Raw genomic sequence first — 21,629 nt, forward strand, 5'->3', positions numbered from 1 at the left:
AAATAAGTCAGACAACATTTTCCATGTTAATAGTTCTACTTTGTTTTTCAAGCTCCCCTGTTGTCTAATGTTTTTTTCTCAGACTTACTGCAGGGTTATGTGTTACTTCCAATGTCCACATTCACCTCCATAGTGCGATGTGCTCACTCGGTCTTATCAGGATCCCCTACCTGTTGATAGTGCTGTTTTGTTATGTTACGTTTGTCCCAACTGAACCGTTCTGTGATACACTCTAGTAACCTGTGATTATATGAAGATCCTATGAGTTTAGACTAATTTCATAACTTTTTGTGTCAATCTGCAACTTGATTTTCTCTTATTTGCTAAAGAGGTCCTGTGTCCCTCTGAATATAAATAGGGTGGTGGGGTAGCTTAATGGTTAAAGCATGCGCTCATCTTGCTGAAGGCCCGAGTTAAATTCCCCACATGGGTAATACCATAACCACTCACTCACTCACTGAATTTAAATATTTTATTGGCTGTAAAGTAACTAATTTTCCTTGTTTAATTTGATCAGTTCTGATTTGGTTTCAATTTAGTTTTTCGGAAAAGATGCATGCAACTGGTCAGTCGGACACCATATTTTGAAGTAAAATGTAAAGCAGTAATTATATGAGAATTTAGATTTCATATTTGTCCTTGAAGAGATGGTTTCAAATTTTGACCTGTTTGAAGTGTTTATGAAGCCTGACTTGTTTATCTCGCAGTCAAAGGTATTGTGTGCATCATTATTTGTGCTGAATCGTTAACTCATCTGTGGGTTGAATCAAAAGTAGGATTATTTTTGTGTTCCCTTTTTACTTAGCATTGGAGTCATGAACTAACTTTTGATAAAAAATCATGCTTGATAAAATTATGAAATTCAAGTTTTAAAATTGGTGTAGGCTGCTTAAGATATAAAATACCAAGGCCTTGGCAATGGCCACATTAACTTGTGTTCCTGTATTGATGTTTCAGGTCATTTGAAGAGACACTCTTTGTTCCTTTTAAACAACTGTGGCTATCTGCTCTTGCAACTGACAACATGACAACCAGTTGTTTTATACTCTTAGACCTTAAACAGTATCAAAACAGTTTATTGTCATTTTAGTGAGACCACTCGTGCAATCCATGTTAATGGTACGCACAACAAAATGATAATGACATGATAGTGATTTACATGGCTTGTACAAAGATGTATTTATTTATGTGGAAAATAAAGAATGTAGAATACGTCACTGTTTGCTCATATCCAACCAAATTTGCCCTGAAATGAATGGCTCAAAACTTAAGATTGCTGTATGGAGTCTTTTGTGAAATTGTTTCATGTTGTGCTTCATTTTTTTACTTTACTTTGTGTCTAGGAAACAGACCATGTGACCTAATTAGCACCAAATTATGTATCAACTTGACATAGAAATGTCTTATATCCTGTCTCGTGTGACAATGTGTCATATTGCACCTATGTGTTATAAATCAACAAAGTATCACATATTGAGCCCAATCTCATTTAGTATTGTGACTTCTCACATGATTCATTATTTTTAGACTCAGTATCACTATATGTATCTTAAGTGACTGTATGTATCATATGTGATGCAGCGTAACATTATGTAACTTGTGTGACTTATTATCACATTGTTTCATTTGATCACATTTTTCAATGATATGTGACTTAATATCACATTTAGTGTCATGTGACTATGAATCATGTGATTTGTTATCACCATGTATATGATATGTGACTGAACCACACAATGTGTTATACTGTAACTAAGTATCACATACATGTATATGATATTGAGGCTTAGTGGCACATTGTGTATCAGATGTGTCTTAGTATCACAAACATTTTCTGTGACTTTGTATCACATTGTGTCTACATGATATACTGTCAGTATGTGTCCTTTTTTGTGATATGTTGCAACTATATATCACACGTGTCATATTGAAGCTCAGTGGCACATAATGTATCATATTGGCTCCATTATGTATGGTTGCTGCACAAGAGAAACAAGTCACCAAAGTTGCTTTATAGATATTTGTGTGTAAACTTACGAATACTTTACTTTCAACGCTCCATTTGTTCTGAATATGTTAGTTGATAGTACCTGTGTGAAATAGAACATGGAGAAATATTGGCACATATCAATTCCTAATCAGGATTGTCAAGACGGTGAAAGTATTGATAAACGGTTGCATTTATGGGCACTTCCTTCATAATTATTTGTTTTTAATATTGTGTATTTTCAGCTTCCAAATATTAATACTGTTTTGATTATTATTGTGGTGTTGGAATATTTCTTAAATTTGATGTCTCTTTATAGCAGCATATAAACAATCATTGTTTTTGTCACACAAGTTGAACAATATTGTATTGCAATAACCTCCCTATTTTGTGTAGGATGATGGAAACAGTATTACATATTTTTTTCTAAGTTGAAATAGCTTAGGATGTTGATTAATGGATGGAGATTTACTATGGCCCCTGACAAATTAGTTTAAAAAATTTATTTTCACCTCACTACATCTTCTGTTCTTTGTGGATGTTAGACCAAGGGCAAGTAACTTTAATTTTCCAACTTGGTCACGGGGCCCACCACATTTTAAACTAGAGATTTTTAATCTCCTAATATGTTTGACAAAATATGTTTTTAAAAAATAATCATGTCATTTCAGGTCAAACAAAAAAACACCCTAAACCCACAGAAACGTGAAACTGGTTGACAATTGGAAGATACAAAGTATGTGCACTGTTTAATCATGGACCTTTGTCATTTAAGACAACTGGCAAATGGAAAGGTGTGTGTTGATCCTATAGAACTAAAACAAAATGTCATTAATCTTAACAGGGATTTACAGGATGCGAATTCCTGCATCCTATACACATAAAATTGACAATGGATGCAACAAAATTTATTAGCACATCCACAGGGACGCACAAGTCCAAATACTTTTTGTACAAATTCCAATCAAGTAACAAAAAGTTACCAAAGAGTTTGCTACTAGCTGGGTTATTAGTCTGTATGGTGTCATTTGCTATTCAATTCCTGTAACAAATAATGTGATGATCATGATACACAAGACAATAACACTATTAATAATAATAATATTTAATTGTCTGGTGCCCCATTTTGTTGTCCAACCCCTGAAATTTAAGAGTCCCAGGGACCCTCAAAAACAGGACTCAAGGTAAAATCCCCGTCTGATTATCAACTGTATACTACTTGTGTAAAGACAGATTAACTGTAGGAATCTGAAAAAATTGAGTGGTTTTTTAGGTATATTTCTTCCCATTATTGTCTGTACGTTCTTTGTTCTGATGGTTTCTGTTAATGATGTTGGGCTACCACAGTTTTTTTGTTTGTTTATTGAATATTGATCAATGAATGATCAAACTCAAAGCATCTGTGTGTTCCACATTACTTAGTTGCTAATATTGATGCCACAAAATGGATTTAAAACATATCTGCTTCTGACATGCTGGAAAAAGCATCACACTCAGGTTTAACAGGAAGTTAGTGTTGCCTAAGGTTGCACCATGTGTCGGTGGGTTTCATTTCCTTAAATGGAGCCGTGTGTTGTCTGGATGTAGTCTGATGCTTACGGGGGCAGTGGGGTAGCCTAGTGTGATTAAAGCATTCCCTCATCTCACCAAAGACCCAGGTTCAATTCCCCACATGGGTATAATGTGTGAAGCCCATTTCTTGTGTACCTCACAAACACCAGGGGTGGGTGGGCCCATGGTGTGTGATCCATGGTGGGTGGCCGAGGGTGGGTGATCCATGGGTGGGTGATCCATGTGTATACTCCTGATACCAACAATCTATTTTACAGTCCTCACATCCTGCTCATTTTGTAAAATGGTTCCATTTCCCTCCTCCAGTTTCTTGTGTATTTTATATCCATACAAAGCTACAAAGCAAGCTAAAGAGATTTGTAAAAGCAAACTATCAAGCATGATATTGGATAATTTAAAATTTGTCTAACCACGCAGGGCATTATTGTGGCACACAGAGGATTATACAGTTATTATCCCTGTATTCTCTGTCAGTAAATAAGATCTGGACCTATTCCATAACATTGATCCATTTTGGAAGTCATGTCTCCATTTTGATGTTAACTTAACACACAAGTTCTCTGGCACATGAGGGGTGGCAAGGTAGCTCAGTGGTTAAAGCATTTCGCTTTTCATGCCAAAGGCACCAGTTTAATTTCCAACATGGTTACAGTGTGTGAAGTCCATTTCTGGTGTCCCCTGCCTTGAGGTTGCTTGAATAGTGCTAAACAGCATTAACCCCAGCTTACTTTACTTTCTGTCACATGATTGCATTTTGATTGGTTGACCAGGGTTCGATTCCCCACATGGGTACAATGTGTGAAGCCCATTTCTGGTGTCCCCCACCATGATATTGCTGGAATATTGCTAAAAGCGGCGTAAAACCATACTCACTCACTGATTGGTTGATCATGTTATTCTATTTCCACTTTCTGGCACGATTGGTTTTTGATTGGTCGACCATGTTATTGTAATTCCACTTTCTGGCACATGATTGCATTTTGATTGGGTGACCATGTTATTCCGATTCCACTTTCTGGCACATGATTGTAATTTGATTGGTTGACTTTTACTCTATTCTAATTAGACCCCAAATACAACTATTGCAGCAAATGGGTTCAGGATATTTATGATAATATAATGGAGGATGATGGATGATGGAGGATACAGTGGCAGTGAGAATTTGTTCACAAATTATGCTACCTCTGCCGTGACGTCACACTTGTCTGCCTATAGTAGCGTTCGTTTGTCACGCTGAAGACCCGAGTTACATTCACCACATGGGTACAATGTGTGAAGCCCATTTCTGGTGTCCCCCACCATGATATTGCTGGAATATTGCTAAAAGCGTCGTAAAACTAAACTCACTCTTTTGATTGGGGATGTCATATTTCTTATCATGATACATAAATCTGATTAATATTGTTCTAATTTTTTTTACCTTGTTAGAATGAGAAAGCTTCAATAACTCGGTGCGCCTAGTGGCTGCAAGAGTTGTATACTCCCCAGGGAGTTGAGATTGATAATACGATGTGCCGTTGAGATTGACATCGAGGGGAAAAATGCCAGCGCCTTGAGCATGCACTAGTTGCCTGGATATGTGCCCTATATAAATATCCTATAATAATAACAATAATAATTGTAATGACATATCTGATTATGCCTTGGGTTCTTTAGTATATCACAATGGGATGGAGATTTGATTATATGATAATCAAGGATGATGAGGACTTATTGTGAACTTGAAATGACTTAGCTACTCAACTGCCCATATTTATGCCCTCTTTTGTCAACACCTCTTGAATGACTATGAAATGTAGTCTAACTAAAACCATTTTAATCTTAATTTTGATCTCAGTTCTTTGATGCTTTTCCCTTTGACTCCAGTGTTGTAATATTTGAAGTATGTGTAAGGTGAGTCTATCGTCATGTCTTGACAGCCTCTCTAGTGGAGTCCCAGCCGACTGTCACTTCAGTGAGTATCTATGCACAGGAATATCTGGTTGTTTCTCAGGTCATCCCAACACTGTCAGGTTGAATTTCGCTGTGTGTAAACTCCATACTTGTATTTACACAGATTTACATTATGTGCAAAATATATGACTGAAATCCATTTTGTGTTCTTTGTCATTGTATTAGAATGAGGTGAGCCAGCTAATGTTTTGTTTTGTGTTTCTTTTTAACACTGCACTCTACAGTGCTTCAGCACTGGGACAGTGGTCGGAAAATTATACAGTCTGGACTAGTGGTGGTCCGATTAATTGAAATGATCGAAGATTGGTCGCAATGACTAAACAACCAAGCAATCGATCATGTTTTCTCATAATCGAACACAAACAACTTTGGAAGTTATGGAACACATGTTTGCATTTACAATATTTTTCACAAGGTTGGTTATGTCTGTTACATTTCATAAGCACTACAAGCTAGCTCGTTCCAAGTCATGATTGAATTTATCTTATAGAACATACTAACCATCATTTAAGGATGTGAAATTTGAAAAAAAAAGAAGAAAGAAGTACGTTTGTTTCTCTATTTCTGTGCATTAACAAACATAACCAGGAAAATGTGATAAATGACGCTAACCAATTATTTTCGATGATTGATCGGTTGTAATGAAGCAATCATCAATTATGAGATAATAACCAATTCCCAAAACAGTCTGGACCAGTTATTGGTTTAGATCTACCCAATTGGGATGTGATGACATGCATCAACCGAGGCAGCGGGCCTGACCATCAAATTGTGTTATTTGCCTCTTGGGACATGGGCGAGTAAGTGATTGTTGTTAGGTTACCTGAGACTTGGACTAATCTATACTACCCATCAAAAGTTTAGACTCACTTAAAGCACTCACTATATGTTATGTATATGTATGTGGTGACATCGAAGATGAATTTCTCCACCAACTTGGGGGAACCAACTGAAAACCTTATGCAGATGAATTGCACAAGGATGATGCTTCAAATTGCGAAAGGCATGAGCAAATGTCGTGCATGTGAACAGATTCGTTTTGGTGTAAAGTTTTGTTAAGAATTCGCCAATTTTCACAGATTTTAATCATTTACTGAACTAATGACAATAATCTTTTCAATGTTATGCATATGTTTTACAATACACCAGTTCATAACTAAACAGTACCTTTAAACAGTATGGAATATTTTGCAAAAAGCTAGTTTAGAACAGTGGACAAGTATAGTTCCTGGTCACATGTCTATCTAATTGTCACCACTCCCCTGGTGTTGCTGATAGAGCACCTGCCTGGAGAACGAAAGGTTTGTGGTTCAATCCCCTGCAAGTTAAAAGATGGTAATTCTTGTTATGAGCTTTTAACAGTTACTGGTCGGCTCAGAGTGGGTATTCTGTGGCTGAATGGGATATCGATGTACGACAGTGTCTCGCCTGGCCTGCTCTATAAATCTATCTCAGGTCTTGTTCAGTCTCACACATGCCTTAAGGTCACTGTGTAAGTGAATCTTGACGCAACCATCTTACCTCATCACACATGAATTTTATCGAGCTGAATGACAAATCGATGTCAGGCATGGTGACTTGCTTGATTGTATGTTATTGTTTCTCACAGTACCGATCAGTGGAGTGTCTTGTCCAGGTTCTGTTGATATATGTTGCATCAAACAAGATGGGGATAAACCACCATGTGAGATCTGTGTATGTCTGCCAAGATCGGCATGAACCACTACATGAGACCCGTGTATGTATGCCAAGATGGATAAACACCACCAGATGAGACCCATGCTTGTCTCCCAAGATGGGGATAAAACCACCAGATGAGACCCATGCTTGTCTGCCAAGATGGGGAAAAACCACCAGATGAGATCCATGCACCAGAAGATGAGACCGTCTGTCCAAGATGGGGATAAACCAGCAGATGAGACCCATGCTTGTCTGCCAAGATGGGGATAAACCACCAGATGAGACCCATGCTTCTCTGCCAAGATGGAGATAAACCACTAGCTGAGACCCATGCATGTCTGCCAAGATGGGGATAAAACCACCAGATGAGAGGGATAAACCACATGCTTGTCTGCCAAGATGGGGATAAACCACCAGATGAGACCCATGCTTGTCTGCCAAGATGGGGATAAACCACCAGATGAGACCCATGCTTGTCTGCCAAGATGGGGATAAACCACCAGATGAGACCCATGCTTGTCTGCCAAGATGGGGATAAACCACCAGAAACCACCAGATGAGACCCATGCTTGTCTGCCAAGATTGGGGATGAACCACCACTCAGAAGAGACCCATGCTTGTCTGCCAAGGCTTGTCTCTGCCAAGATTGGGATAAACCACCAGATGAGACCCATGCTTGTCTGCCAAGATGGGGATGAACCACCAGATGAGACCCATGCTTGTCTGCCAAGATGGGGATAAACCACCAGATGAGACCCATGCTTGTCTGCCAAGATAGGATAAACCACCAGATGAGACCCATGCTTGTCTGCCAAGATGGGGATAAACCACCAGATGAGACCCTATGCTTGTCTGCCAAGATGGGGATAAACCAATACATAAACCACCTAGATGGGATGAGACCCATGCTTGTCTGCAAAGATGGGGAGAAACCACTAGATGAGACCCATGCATGTCTGCCAAGATGGGGATAAACCACCAGATGAGACCCGTGCTTGTCTGCCAAGATAGGGATAAACCACCAGATGAGACCCATGCTTGTCTGCGAAGAAGGGGATAAACCGCCAGATGAGACCCATGCTTGTCTGCCAAGATGGTGATAAACCACCAGATGAGAACTATGCTTGTCTGCCAAGATAGGGATAAACCACCAGATGAGACCCATGCTTGTCTGCGAAGAAGGGGATAAACCGCCAGGAAACCCATGCTTGTCTGCCAAGATGGTGATAAACCACCAGATGAGAACTATGCTTGTCTGCCAAGATGGTGATAAACCACCAGACCATGCTTGTCTGCCAAGATAGGGATAAACCACCAGATGAGACCCATGCTTGTCTGCGAAGAAGGGGATAAACCGCCAGGAAACCCATGCTTGTCTGCCAAGATGGTGATAAACCACCAGATGAGAACTATGCTTGTCTGCCAAGATGGTGATAAACCACCAGATGAGAACTATGCTTGTCTGCCAAGATGGGGATAAACCACCAGATGAGACCCATGCTTGTCTGCCAAGATGGTGATAAACCACCAAATGAGACCCATGCTTGTCTGCCAAGATGGGGATAAACCACCAGATGAGTTCCATGCATTTTTGCCGACCAACCAGTAAGATCTGTGCAGAGACTGAAGTTCTGCGTCAAACACGATACTGCAGGTCACAGAGCTGAAGTAGACGATGTTTCACTGTCACTACATGACTGTTGAGCTAACAGGCACGAGCTATTATATGAAAACATCCAATCAGTCTTACAGACGACCTCAGCTGACACTACAACTGCCTTTCTACGGTAACTGGGGTATCATTGGGTGTGGACAGCACCTGCAACTCTTTCCAACACTTCACCATGCATGCGGAGGGTTATACTTTCTCAGCTACTCGGAATATTCTAACCAGCAAAATACACCCCCTATATCTACTGACCACGTTCTTCAGAGGGAAAGTCCAACATAACATGGCTTTCTCGGAATGGAGCCCACGTGACCACGGACATTTTCAGTGTGTAACCCATGTCCAGGCACCTCGGTCATCTAGGTGCACTTGCAACTCCTCTTAAGAAATAAATGGATTGATTATAAACTTTTGTCAATAAACGAAAAGCGTATCCACACTCTGATATTCACAGTATTGTCGCCTTTGGGCCCTGACAGGACATTTCACACTGTAACAATGTTGCGAAAGCATGGTGTCTGGTTTATACTCATCACAACCGAATAAAAGTGAAAATAGCTTCATAATATTATCTGACTGCATTGCCAAAACCAATTATAGAAAGGTTATAATTTGATAGTCAGTGATATCGATTTCTATGAATTAATCCAAAACTATATCATAGAGCGTTGTGAATGAAAATCTACGAATTTCACAGGGGAGAGTATTTACGAAATTGTCTGCATGAATTACATTCTCATCTTGCACAACAAAAGCACACATCAAACTGAAAACTGAAGAAGGCATAGTTATTTTAAGAGAACTGTCTCATTTCTGCACTCACTACCGGGTTAGTCTTCAGCAACCCATGCTAGTCGTAAGAGGCGACTAACGGGATCGGGTGGTCAGGCTCGGTGATATGGTTGACACAAGTCATCGTATCCCAACTGCATAGATCGATGCTCATGCTTTCTCATGGTGGTCTCTGGATTGTCTGGTCCAGACTCAATAATTTACAGAGCGCCAGATAGATGGAATGTTGTTGAGTTCCGCGTTAAACAACAAACAAACAAAAGTGAAATAATATGTACAAGGGGTAATAATTCGATTCGGTATTAATTAATTAATATTAATTCTCCCAATGCATGTACATGTATAATTTGTTTACAACGTTTTTATTGTCGTTATGTGTTTTGTGATCCTTGCATGTCAAATTATGTATTTTTTAGGGATTCGGGCTCTGAGACTACAATAAATTGTCATATGGTATGACCGTATGTGTAGGAAGTTCTACTGTCTCATGACTATGAAGGGGAAAAGCGACACCAGGCCAACCCTCACATGTGTATCTCAGGGACATATAAGCCTAACCGTGAGGCAGTTATTATGTGAGTGAGTTTAGTTTTACGCCGCACTCAGCAACATTTCAGCTATATGGCGGCGGTCTGTAAATAATCGAGTCTAGACCAGACAATCCAGTGATCAACATCATGAGCATTGATCTACGCAAATGGAATACGATGACATGTGTCAACCAAATCCCGTTAGTCGCCTCTTACGACAAGCATGGGTCACTGAAGATCAATCCTAGCCCGGATATTCACGGGTCAGTAATTATGGGAATCATTTATAAAATGCTATTTGATAGTTTAAATTAGGATACTTGTCACACCTTTACATTCTCCATTGCCAAACTGACAAAAAGACCCTTTTCCTGTTTCTACAGACCTTTCCAACGGATCAGTACCTATAACAAGCTCTGACAAACTGCACATCGTATCGGCGCGGTTCGTAATATTGAACTTTTTTGTATCATGGAGTGAATTCGCTTTTAATATAAGTACATCTTCCGTAGTTGTCCATACGGATTTCACACGAAGAACCCACATAATATCGAAATCAAACACAGCATTAGCGAACGTATTAACTACACTGCTGTTCTGTTGTTGCGTTTTAGGAACACTTTATGTGGACAAGGCAGTGATGCGACACGATGTGTGATAATACTAACTACACGTGGAGTGAGTGAGTTTGGTTTTACGCCGCATTTACAATATTAAAGCAATATCACTGCGGGGGACACCATAAATGGGTTTCACACATTGTACCATGTGGGGAATCGAACCGGGGGGCGTGATGAGCGAATGCCTTAACCACTAGTTTACCCGACCACCTCCACCCCACCACTTCCACCCCACGTGTAACTCTGTTCCATTATCAAAGAACCCGTGAAGGTCCGGGTTTGAATGAATCTTCAGCAACCCATACTTGTCGTAAGAGGCGACTAACGGGATCGGGTGGTCAGGCTCGCTGGCTTGGTTGACACATGTCATCGGTTCCCAATTGCGCAGATCGATGCTCATGATGTTGATCACTGGATTGTCTGGTCCAGACTCGATTATTTACAGTCGCCATTTTGCTGGAATATTGCTGAGTGCAGCGCAAAACTAAACTTACTCACACACCCCATTATCAAAGGGATGTCAGTAGATTTACCAGTGTTTGTTACGATATACAACAATGTTCTTCACGTGTACGCATGTGCTGTTTGTATTTACATTAGTATCGCGATGATATGATTGTTAATGAAAACAGCTGATTTGTATGAATACACAATGCCATTTAGAAAGTGGTCTAATGTAACATCTGTTATATTTGGGATTACACGTTCTCAGCGGTGGCTGAGCTTGGGTTGAAAATAATACGTCCTACAAGCTAACTTCCATATACATATAAAGAAGGTCCGATTAGGTGCGGTGGGGTAGCCTATTGGTTAAAGCGTTGGCTCGTTGTATTGCTGGGTTCGATAATACGTACAATGTGTGAAGCCCGTACACTGATATGGAATATTGCTAAAAGCGGCGTAAAACGAAACTCACTCTCTCACTCACTCTTTATATGTATATGGATATCAGTGTACGCTTGTAGGACCCAGGACGTATTATTTTCAGCGATACAAGCCCCTGTGCCTGACTCTGAGGTTGTAGGTTCGAATCCCTGATGGGACTCACCCCCAAAAAGCACTAGAATCTGTACTTTACTGAGAAACTGTAATCCCAAATATAACATTTGTTACATCTCTTTCGTATTGTTTAAAGCGACGTATAACTCTCATTTACACATACAATATTACCATACATCATGGTTATTGTACACGTCACGGCCGCAAATTGATAATTGACATATTCTTAAACTTATCGTTGTTTCCAATGTCCCGTCAACAGGGCAAGAATCACGCTGAAAGTGTTTCCAAATGAATATTTCCTCAATTAGTGAGAGGTTCATTGTAACGTGTAAACAGTATAAGCATAGACTGTCAAAGAAAATATTCGTCTATGTTATAAATGAAATCTTACCCGTTTGTTGAATTAATCCACCCGTGTTGTAGAATATGCGTCACCTTGTTGTTTTGTACACGTCTGCTTCCTTGAGTATGAATTAACGCGCATTAAAAACTCGTGCACCGGAAGTGTGTTCCGATTGGTTTAAAGCGTTACTATGACATCACGTGACAATGCTGGCGAACACCTGCGTGAAATATACAACAGTTCAAATCTGATAAGACATTTGTTTATATAATCAGCTGGCGGTGGGGTAGCCTTGTGGTTTAAGCGTTCGCTCGTCACGCCGAAGACCCGGGTTCAATTCCCACATGGGTACACTGTGTGAAGTCCATTTCTGGTGAAGGAACTGGGGCATCAGGATGCTTCAGTGGTAGCCTAATTTGTTTGGAGAGATATAAGGGACCAATTTTCCTGCTATATGATTGCAGTGAGTGAGTGAGTTCAGTTTTACGCTTGCACTCAGCAATATACAGTTATGTAGTAGCGGTCTGTAAATAATCAGTCTGGACCAGACAATCCAGTTATCAACAGCATGAGCATCGATCTGCGCAATTGGGAACCGATGACATATGTCAACCAAGCCAGTGAGCCTGACCACCCGATCCCATTAGTCGCCTATTACGACAAGCATGGTTTACTGAGGATTCATTCTAACCCGGAACTTCACGGGTCATTATGATTGCAGTGTGTAAAGCCCATATTTAATTGATTGGTTGGTTGTGTAACGTCGCACACATTTATAGCATTAGGCCACTTGATTTTCGTTGGAGTATAACATTGAAGAGGTAGGAAGAATACCTACTTGCATATTTTACAGTTAGGAATTATTATCAGACTGTAACCAGTTTTCTGAGGTTTGGTTTTTGTGTTTGCCTTTTGTTTAACATCAACCCCAGCTGTATTCCAGCTATATGGCGGCAGTCTGTAAATAATTGGATTTAGAACAGACAATCCGGTGATCAGCATCATGAGCATCTACTTGGTAATCCGAGCCGTGATGACTTGAATAATGCTGAAAGGAGCGTTAAACACTTCTCTCTCACATTTATTGCTATTGTATGTTCTGCGACCTGGCGACAGCTATATATATCCTTGAGGAAACAAGCATTGTGACTACGTAATTACATTTGAAATAGATTTTAATCCTTGATTTTTATAATTCCCTTTGCATCACCAATTCTTGTTTGATTTCTTTTAAGCACCATCAAACATAGAAGTATACTTTTTGCTTGAAGCTTAATTAAAACAGTGTTTCATGTCTGAGCGAGTGGGTGAAAATTTAAAAATTAGCGTCACCTCAACAATATTTCAGTCATGTGGTGACATTTCATTTTTGAAAAGCAAATAGGCCTGCACATTTATCAAAAACTAATCAGTTAGAAAAAGGAATACCCTCATAATCGTGTCATCATTGCGTCCCATATGAACATAACAATCTTGATGTGACACCATCTCCCCCTGTACTGTTAATGTTTACTGAAGGGTTGGTTGGTTTTATAGTTTTAGGGCGACGATTTACTGATGGGTGAAATGACATTGGTTATCTCCCTTAGATCGTGTTTGCTGTAGTAATCGGGCTGCATACATCATTTGTTTGGTGTTAATCTCCGCCATCAACCCTATTCCAGCGGTCTGTATAAATACCCGGTAAGTACAAAAGAACAAACAATCATTGCACGTCACATTATATATTCTAGGTATGTTCTTGTCAAAGAACAAACACGATATGTCATCATTCATTTTTTTTTTAGAAAACACAAGTATGTCTTAATTTGCAATTATTCAGGGCAAAAAATAATCATGTCCCGTTACATCATGTCAGTTAAATAAGTATGCCAAACTCTGTTGAAACATTTTCTTAAACGAAACAAAACATCAGAAGCTTTGCTTGCTATACGAATCGAATACTATAACCATGTTTTGAAAAGAAATTTAATGTTTCTACTCCCGACATGGATTATGCTTCCCGGCACCGTATCTTTAGCTTTGGCGGTACTCCCCTACCCCTTTGGAAATTAGCTCTCCCGGGAAATCCGAAACATACATTTTAGCCTTCCCGGCACGACACCGTTTTGAGGATACGAACGGGACTTCATTGTTGCATAAGAACTACGTATAAGCATTTGCTCTGTACTTAGTTAAAAACTGTATATACCTGTGTACCTAAGTAATATATTAGATATTTTTAGCAGTGGGGTTGTTTAGTTTACGGATTCAAATACATCAAATTTGTGTTTTTGACATCTTAGCACAGATAATAGACATACTATTTTTACATGATATAAGTATTGAGGTAAAAATCCCCACAAAAATAGGATCAAATTGGATCAGATCCAAACATTTGAAAATCTGAAAAAGCCAACAGTGCTGGGATATTTTATTACAATCAGACAAGAACTACCGGGGATATTTTCAAATGACGGCATCTGATGATCCATCCTTCCTAATGTCCCACTGTTTAGGTTGAAGAAATTCTGCCAAGGTGGACAGTAGCCAAGTCCCCGTGTCCATCACGGTCGAGGGAGCAGGGGCTGACCAGTTTGCAGCTAGGTTTCGTAATTTGGCTGTTGGCTGGAAACATTAATCGATCGGTGCCCTTTTGATTATGTTCGTCTTCGCGTTGGGGCGTTGGGATAACCTAGTGGTTAAAGCGTCCGCTGGTCACGCTGAAAGCCCGGGTTCGATTCCCCACATGGGCACAACGCGTGAAGCCCATTTCTTGTGTCCCCAGCCGTGATATTGCTGGAATATTGCTTAAAGCAGTGTAAAAAATGTTCGCTCAACTCCGCGTTTTACAGGGCGGTGGGGTAGCCCTGTGGTTAAAGCGTTGGCCTGTCACGCCGAAGACCCAGGTTCGATTCCCGACATGGGTACAATGTGTGAAGCCCATTTCTGGTGTCCCCCACCGTAATGTTGCTGGAATACTGCTAATAGCGGCGTAAAACCAAACTCAGTAAGTCAGTCAGTCGCGTTTTACAAACAGTTATACCACTGAGGTGTTTTCTATTGTTGTATTTAACTTAACGTTGTCTTTATTTCCAAGATGGAGACAATGTGTTTGTCACGGTGTTTGGCTTTCAGCAGAATTCTATTCGAATCGAATTCCAAACCAGATTTTCAGGGGTGTTTTTTGTTCTGTGTGTGCATGTGTGTGTGCACGTGCGCGCGTATGTGTGTGCGATATAGTGTGTGATTGCTTGTACTAGTCCACAACAATACTGATTTTGCCAAACTAACAATGTGAAAAATGTGTGTAGACAAAGGCTTCAGCCCTTTCCGTGTTCAGTAGGATTGTGTTCGAAATTTTACATGTTCAACAAAACCCCAACACTTTCTATGCCCCATACTATTGACATTTTTAGGATTGTCTTTAAGGTTTTCCATAAAATCGACATGTTTAGCTCTGAATATGTTTAAGATTGCGTTCGAGGTTGTATATTTTTCAACCCAAACCCCAGCACTTTCCGTGTCCAATATTTTTCGACATGTTTAGGTTTCAACATGTTTGAGACTGTTTACATTTTCATCAGAATTTACAAGGCTCTCTGTGTCCCATACTTTTATGTCTAGGTCTGAAAATGTATAGGACTGTGTGCGAGGGTTTACAGGTTATGGCGGCGTGTGGTCCTGTGCGTAGAGCTCAGGCCACGATTCAGTTGAAGTTAAGCAACGTCGACCTTGGAAAGTCCTTGCATGGGTGACCGTGTTTGGCAGATTGACTCCTGACAGTTTCTAGGACTTCTGCCCTGCCCCTTGAGTTATCCGGGGTAATAATAATCAGATTCTGATTACAGCGTCCATTTAGAAACTAGTCACATGGCGCTATATAAATGAATATATTAATTAATTAATCATTAATTAATTAAGAAATTATTATTATTATGTTCACCCGAAACCCCAACACTTTCCGTGTCCATACTCTTAAGATGTTTAGGTCTGAGTATGATTGGATTATGTCCGAAGATTTTCGAGTTCATCCCAAATCGCAACACCTTTTGTGTCCCATAATGTCGACATGTCTGAAAATGTAAAGGACTGTGTCCGTAGTTTTTTCATTTTCACTACATATCACAACACTTCCTGTGTCCCATACTTTTAAAATGTTTAGGTTTGAACATGTTTAGGTATTGTGTTGGAAGTTTTACATGTTGAACCCAAACCCCCAAGTTATATGTCAATGTGTGGAGCCCATATCTGGTGTCGCCCGCCTTGATATTTCCGGAATATTTCTAAAAGCGGCGTAAAATCATACTCACTCACTCACTCCGAGTAACAAGTGGAACTTAACATAAGCTTACTTGACCTGGCAATCTATCCTCTGATGAAAGTTATGGTTAGAAAACTGATGGAAACAAATACTTGGCTACGTAAGCATGTGACATATGTTTGGTAATTAAAGGCACTATGTCACACATTTTCGACAATATTTTGACCTATATTTTATATATTGGGGGCATATGCACTCTCTTTAGCTTCCTCAGGGATACTCTACAACATATAGAGTCTCCCTGGCTTCCTGTTGATGCAATAAAAGACTTATTATCCCTTACGGCTTGCCTGAAATCGATACTTGAAACTTCGAGGCGAACAACTTCCAAACAGATAATACTTGCCATATATGGAATGTAAACAATTGCTTCGTACATCGAAAACTGTCGCACGCGGTGTTGTCGGTGTTTGCCGAACTGGTTTCAATCACGCGGAGTGCGTAGGAATTCGTAAAGAGAGATCCAAGGGACACAACTCTATGGGTTTCGCTTGAAATAATGCTCGGCCGGTAGAGGACGAGAGAGTCGATTTAATGCAACGTTCCATTAATTCATTTGAACTTTCCAATGTAATATTGCAACTTGAATACGCAATTTCTGGGGAATGAATTATAAGGTAGCTTTCCTGAGGGCTAATAGTTAGTGTTATTGAGAGAAATGCACTTAGTCTAATGTATGTATTTTTAGAGATGTGTGGGACGGTGGGGTAGCTTAGTGGTTAAAGCGTCCGCTCGTCACGCCGAAAACCCGGGTTCGAATCCCCACATGGGCACAGTATGTTCGAATCCCCACATGGGCACAGTATGTTCGAATCCCCACATGGGCACAATATGTGAAGCCAATTTTTGTTGTTCCCGCCGTGATATTGCTGGAATATTGCTAAAGGCGCCGTAAAACCATCTATGACATGCTTGAAAAAATGTCGAATAGAAAGAATTTGTCTTGCATATTGAAACGAGGGGGAAATCTCCGAATGACACAAGACGCTCGCAGTCACATTCGTGAACAACTCGAGATATTCCGGGTCAAGCCGAATGTAGGTTACGGAACGGGACGAGTGTTAGAGAAGCATGTGCACGAGTGCCCACCAAGTTATTGATTCATTAGCCTGTGCTGTGCCGTCTCCATCCTTTCTCGCACACCTGGCTGTCCCTTTCTCTGCACTCCTCCCTCCTAACAAATAGTGAACTGTGTCGATATTTTAATGATAGTTTCTTAAAGAACTTTTTTGATGGAGTCCGGAAAATTTTCAAATATCAGAAAGCTGTTGGGTATTAGTTAATGATAATGAATTAATCAGTTAATGAGAATGAACAGGCATCACTACCACAGTATTAATACACAGATAGTGATTGACAGCGACGACCGGATCATCCACATCGTAACACGTTGGCCTGGCTCAACACACGACTCTCGTATCTTGACAACAAGCGGGTTATGTCGGATGCTGTTCGTGTATCGTCTGTCTGCGCTGTCCGGGAATTTCCCACGAGGATGTTTTTCTGTCTCTCACTGAGAGACAGAAAAACATCCTCGAGTCTCAGTAAAAAGAGTTCCACTGGCAGGCTAAAAATAACCGGGATAGTCCCTAGTGATCACGTGATCGCGTTCGGCGAAATTGACTTAGTTTTTGTCGGCGGACTTAGCGAAGTTACAGACTTAGCCCGCTTGTGAATACCAACTTATGTTTTTGACTGGGCTAAGTCAGTTTTAAGAAACTTAAGTTTTTTCTTAAGTCAAAACTTAGTTGTTTGATAAATACGGCCCCTGAGTCCAACATATATATGTTTGTTTTTTCGTGTTGTGGGTTTGTTTTGTATTATGGATTTTAGCACAACAAAAGCATGGTGGAAACAATGATCCTGTTCATTTTTCATTTCATTTACAGTGAGTGAGTGAGTTCAAATTTAACGTCACCTCGGCAATATTTCAGCCATATAGTAACGTTGGCTTTAATTCTGTCTTACGAAAGACACAAAATGTTCAAGATATTGCCCACATTTGCTTGTTGACCATGCGTATGTTATGTTACGTTATATTATATTTAGAAACACGTGTTTTACATATATTTTTACTCACAAGGAAATAAATTAAGCTTTCCCCAGTCTATTCGAGTGTAGAGAGAGATGGACTGAGACTTGTACATGGCGGTGTCATTAATAAAGTACAATAACGATCGTGGTTATTGTCTTTATGTGTCTTTTGACTGAATTGCTAACGGCTGAAGGGATGCTGTAAATCCAGCTAGGGTCCATGCAGGAAGCAAATGTATTGTTCCCCATGGTCCCTAGTATGGTGATCTACCTTTGGTTGTTGGCAATATATAGCCTGTTTTTATATTGTATTGTCTTATATCGTTTAAAGTTTTCAGTTTTTCATACTAGTTTTATATCTATATATGTGATCCTCTAGTTGTTTTACTGTCCGTCGTTGACAGGGTTTTAAAATTTGACTTAAATTATTGCGACTTTGTTTATTATTCAAATCCTCGTCACGATATGGCTGCAATATTGCCGATGTGACGGTAAATTGTAACTCACTCACTCACTTGATGTGTCTGCTGAATTCGATATGATAGTGGGTGAAGGTTGTTTTACGCGCCTCCCACACACGGACACACATACGAGCATTCACACAGAGACACACACGTTTGTTTGTTGTTTAACGCCGTACTCAGTAATATTTCAGCTATTTGCGGCGGTCTGTAATTAATCGAGTCTGGACCAGACAGCCCAGTGATCAATATCATGACCATCGATCTACGCAGTTGGTATTCGACATGACATGTGTGAGCCAAAGCAGTGGGCCTGACCATCCAATCCCCTTAGTCGCCTGGGTTGGTGAAGCCTAATTGTACCAGGGATCTTCACGGGTAAACTCTTTCGTGTTGAGCAAATGAATTGGTGCCACATTTACACAGATGGATCCTTTGACCCGGGTACAAAACGCACAGGTTTCGGCACCCACACATCACAACCCTTAAGACAAACTAAATCATACCAACTCCCAGACAGACAATCTGCAGAATTAATGGGGCATAGTAACAACACTCAAAATCTACTAACTAAACACTACAAAACTACCATGATATATATATAGACAGGGCGCTAACCAAATTACAAACAGATCTACCTAAGACGCCAAACAGACAAAGGCACACACTGCAGCGAAAGAGAAACGCCCGATCACGTCCCAGAACACTGCACAAACGACCAGAGTTCACTGGACACAAACACGCACCTAACATTACAAACACTTACTAAATAACGCTCGAACCTTCAAAGCCTTAGGTATATTTTTATTTATCAAAACTGGCCTTTTAGGTCGCTTATAATCCCACGTGACCAACTAGTGCTAACATTATAAAAACATACAAAAACAAACCATAAAAACAAATACCAACCACGCCATCCCATAGCAGCCAGGTATCACGTTACATTCTCCATAAACGGTGGACGCGAAATCTCCCTGCTGTAAGCAGCCACAACTGACAGAGTTAACAGCAGTAGAAATCGTGCTCAAACATTGCAGTCTCCTCGGTGCATTGCCAACCCTGGTGTCAACTGAAAACGACCGTGTATCAAGGGCTATGTGATATATTTTACCATGAAGGTAAGGTGCAGCCTTACTTACTGTGTGATTAATTTTCATTACATATTAAGCACATGAATGTGAAACGCTTAGTAAACGTGGATCTCGACATTGAGCGGTGACCGTCTGTACGGCGCCAATATGAAAAAAGAACAAGCATGTGAAACAGCATGTGTTGTATTCGGTGGTCTTTGCGGTTGTTTGATATATAATTCTTACCTGTTTGGAGGACGCATTCCTGCTGTGAGACTTATCCAATGTTATAAATACACAATGTCATCCAGAAAGTCAAATGTAACATTAGTTGTATTGTCTATTACACCTTCTCAGTACAGTACAGATTCTAGTACTTTTGTTAGGTTGAACCCCATCCGGGATTCGAACCCCTCACGCTGAGAATATGTTCAGTCAGCACACAAATCAGCGATCTAACCCACTCAGCCACCGTTGGTTAGATCTCTGACTTGGACTTTTAAATAACGACTGAGATCGTGTTGGGTTTATGGGAGGTTCATTCATATTCTCATTTTGTCTTCAATTGTCTGTGACACTTAGGTTCTGGTAAATGTGTTTTGCACATTCCCGTTATTTGGTTGTTGTTAATATGTATTTGTAATGGAACTCTTAAATTCATCAAATGCTTTAAAAAATATGTCACAATAATAAAAGAGAGTCCCAAAGCACAATAGTCTACGGTGCTTATTTTACGGGTTCCGTTTTATATATTTCTGTGAAAACAGAAGAATACAGCACACGAGGCAAAACAATAGTGAAACATGTAATACTTGAATTACTGAGTGATAAATGCATTCAAACAAGTACTGTCTTTGTCTTCCAAGTATGAGTAGCTCTCTAAATTACAGTTTTCTACTTATATTACTTCTGATACGTCTGTGGGACTTATGGGTAATTGTGGGGCGGTGCGGTAGCCTAGTGGTTAAAGCGTTGGCTCGTCACGCTGAAGACCCGGGTTCGAACCCCCACATGGGTACAATGTGTGAAGCCCATTTCTGGTGTCCCCCGCCATTATGTTGCTGGAATATTGCTAAAAGCGGCGTAAAACCAAAACTCAGTCACACAGTATGGGTAATTGTACAAGGTACATGTATTGTTTATTCAACAAAGGCTCATAAGATGTCACATTTGTTGTTGTAGTTCTTGACATTTAATAGATTTGATAAGTGGTTCTAGTTTTATAAATGCATGACATTAGTCAGCAGGTTTACTGAGTGAGTGAGTGAGTTTAGTTTTTCGCCGCACTAAGCAATATTCCAGCTATATGGCGGCGGTCTCTAAATATTCGAGTCTGGACAACACAATCCAGTGATCAACAGCATGAGCAGCGATCTGCGCAATTGGGGCGGTGATCGCATAGCAGTCACAAACGTTTAAAGCTGTAAATCAGCAATCAAATTGAAACCAATTTTGTTCTTAACAAAATACATATTTTACTATCAATATAATTTGACGAACGAAGTCGTGGTGATGTTCAAAGTTTCCGTATAATCATTACCGCACTTATAGATGTCTTCCGTATACACTGAAGGTGTGGCTGCATGTTTGTTTAGAGATGACCCACTTGTCTA

The sequence above is a fragment of the Haliotis rubra genome, unplaced genomic scaffold (assembly GCF_003918875.1).
Source record: "Haliotis rubra isolate DU_JTF1 unplaced genomic scaffold, ASM391887v1 Scf58, whole genome shotgun sequence".
NCBI lineage: Eukaryota > Metazoa > Mollusca > Gastropoda > Lepetellida > Haliotidae > Haliotis > Haliotis rubra.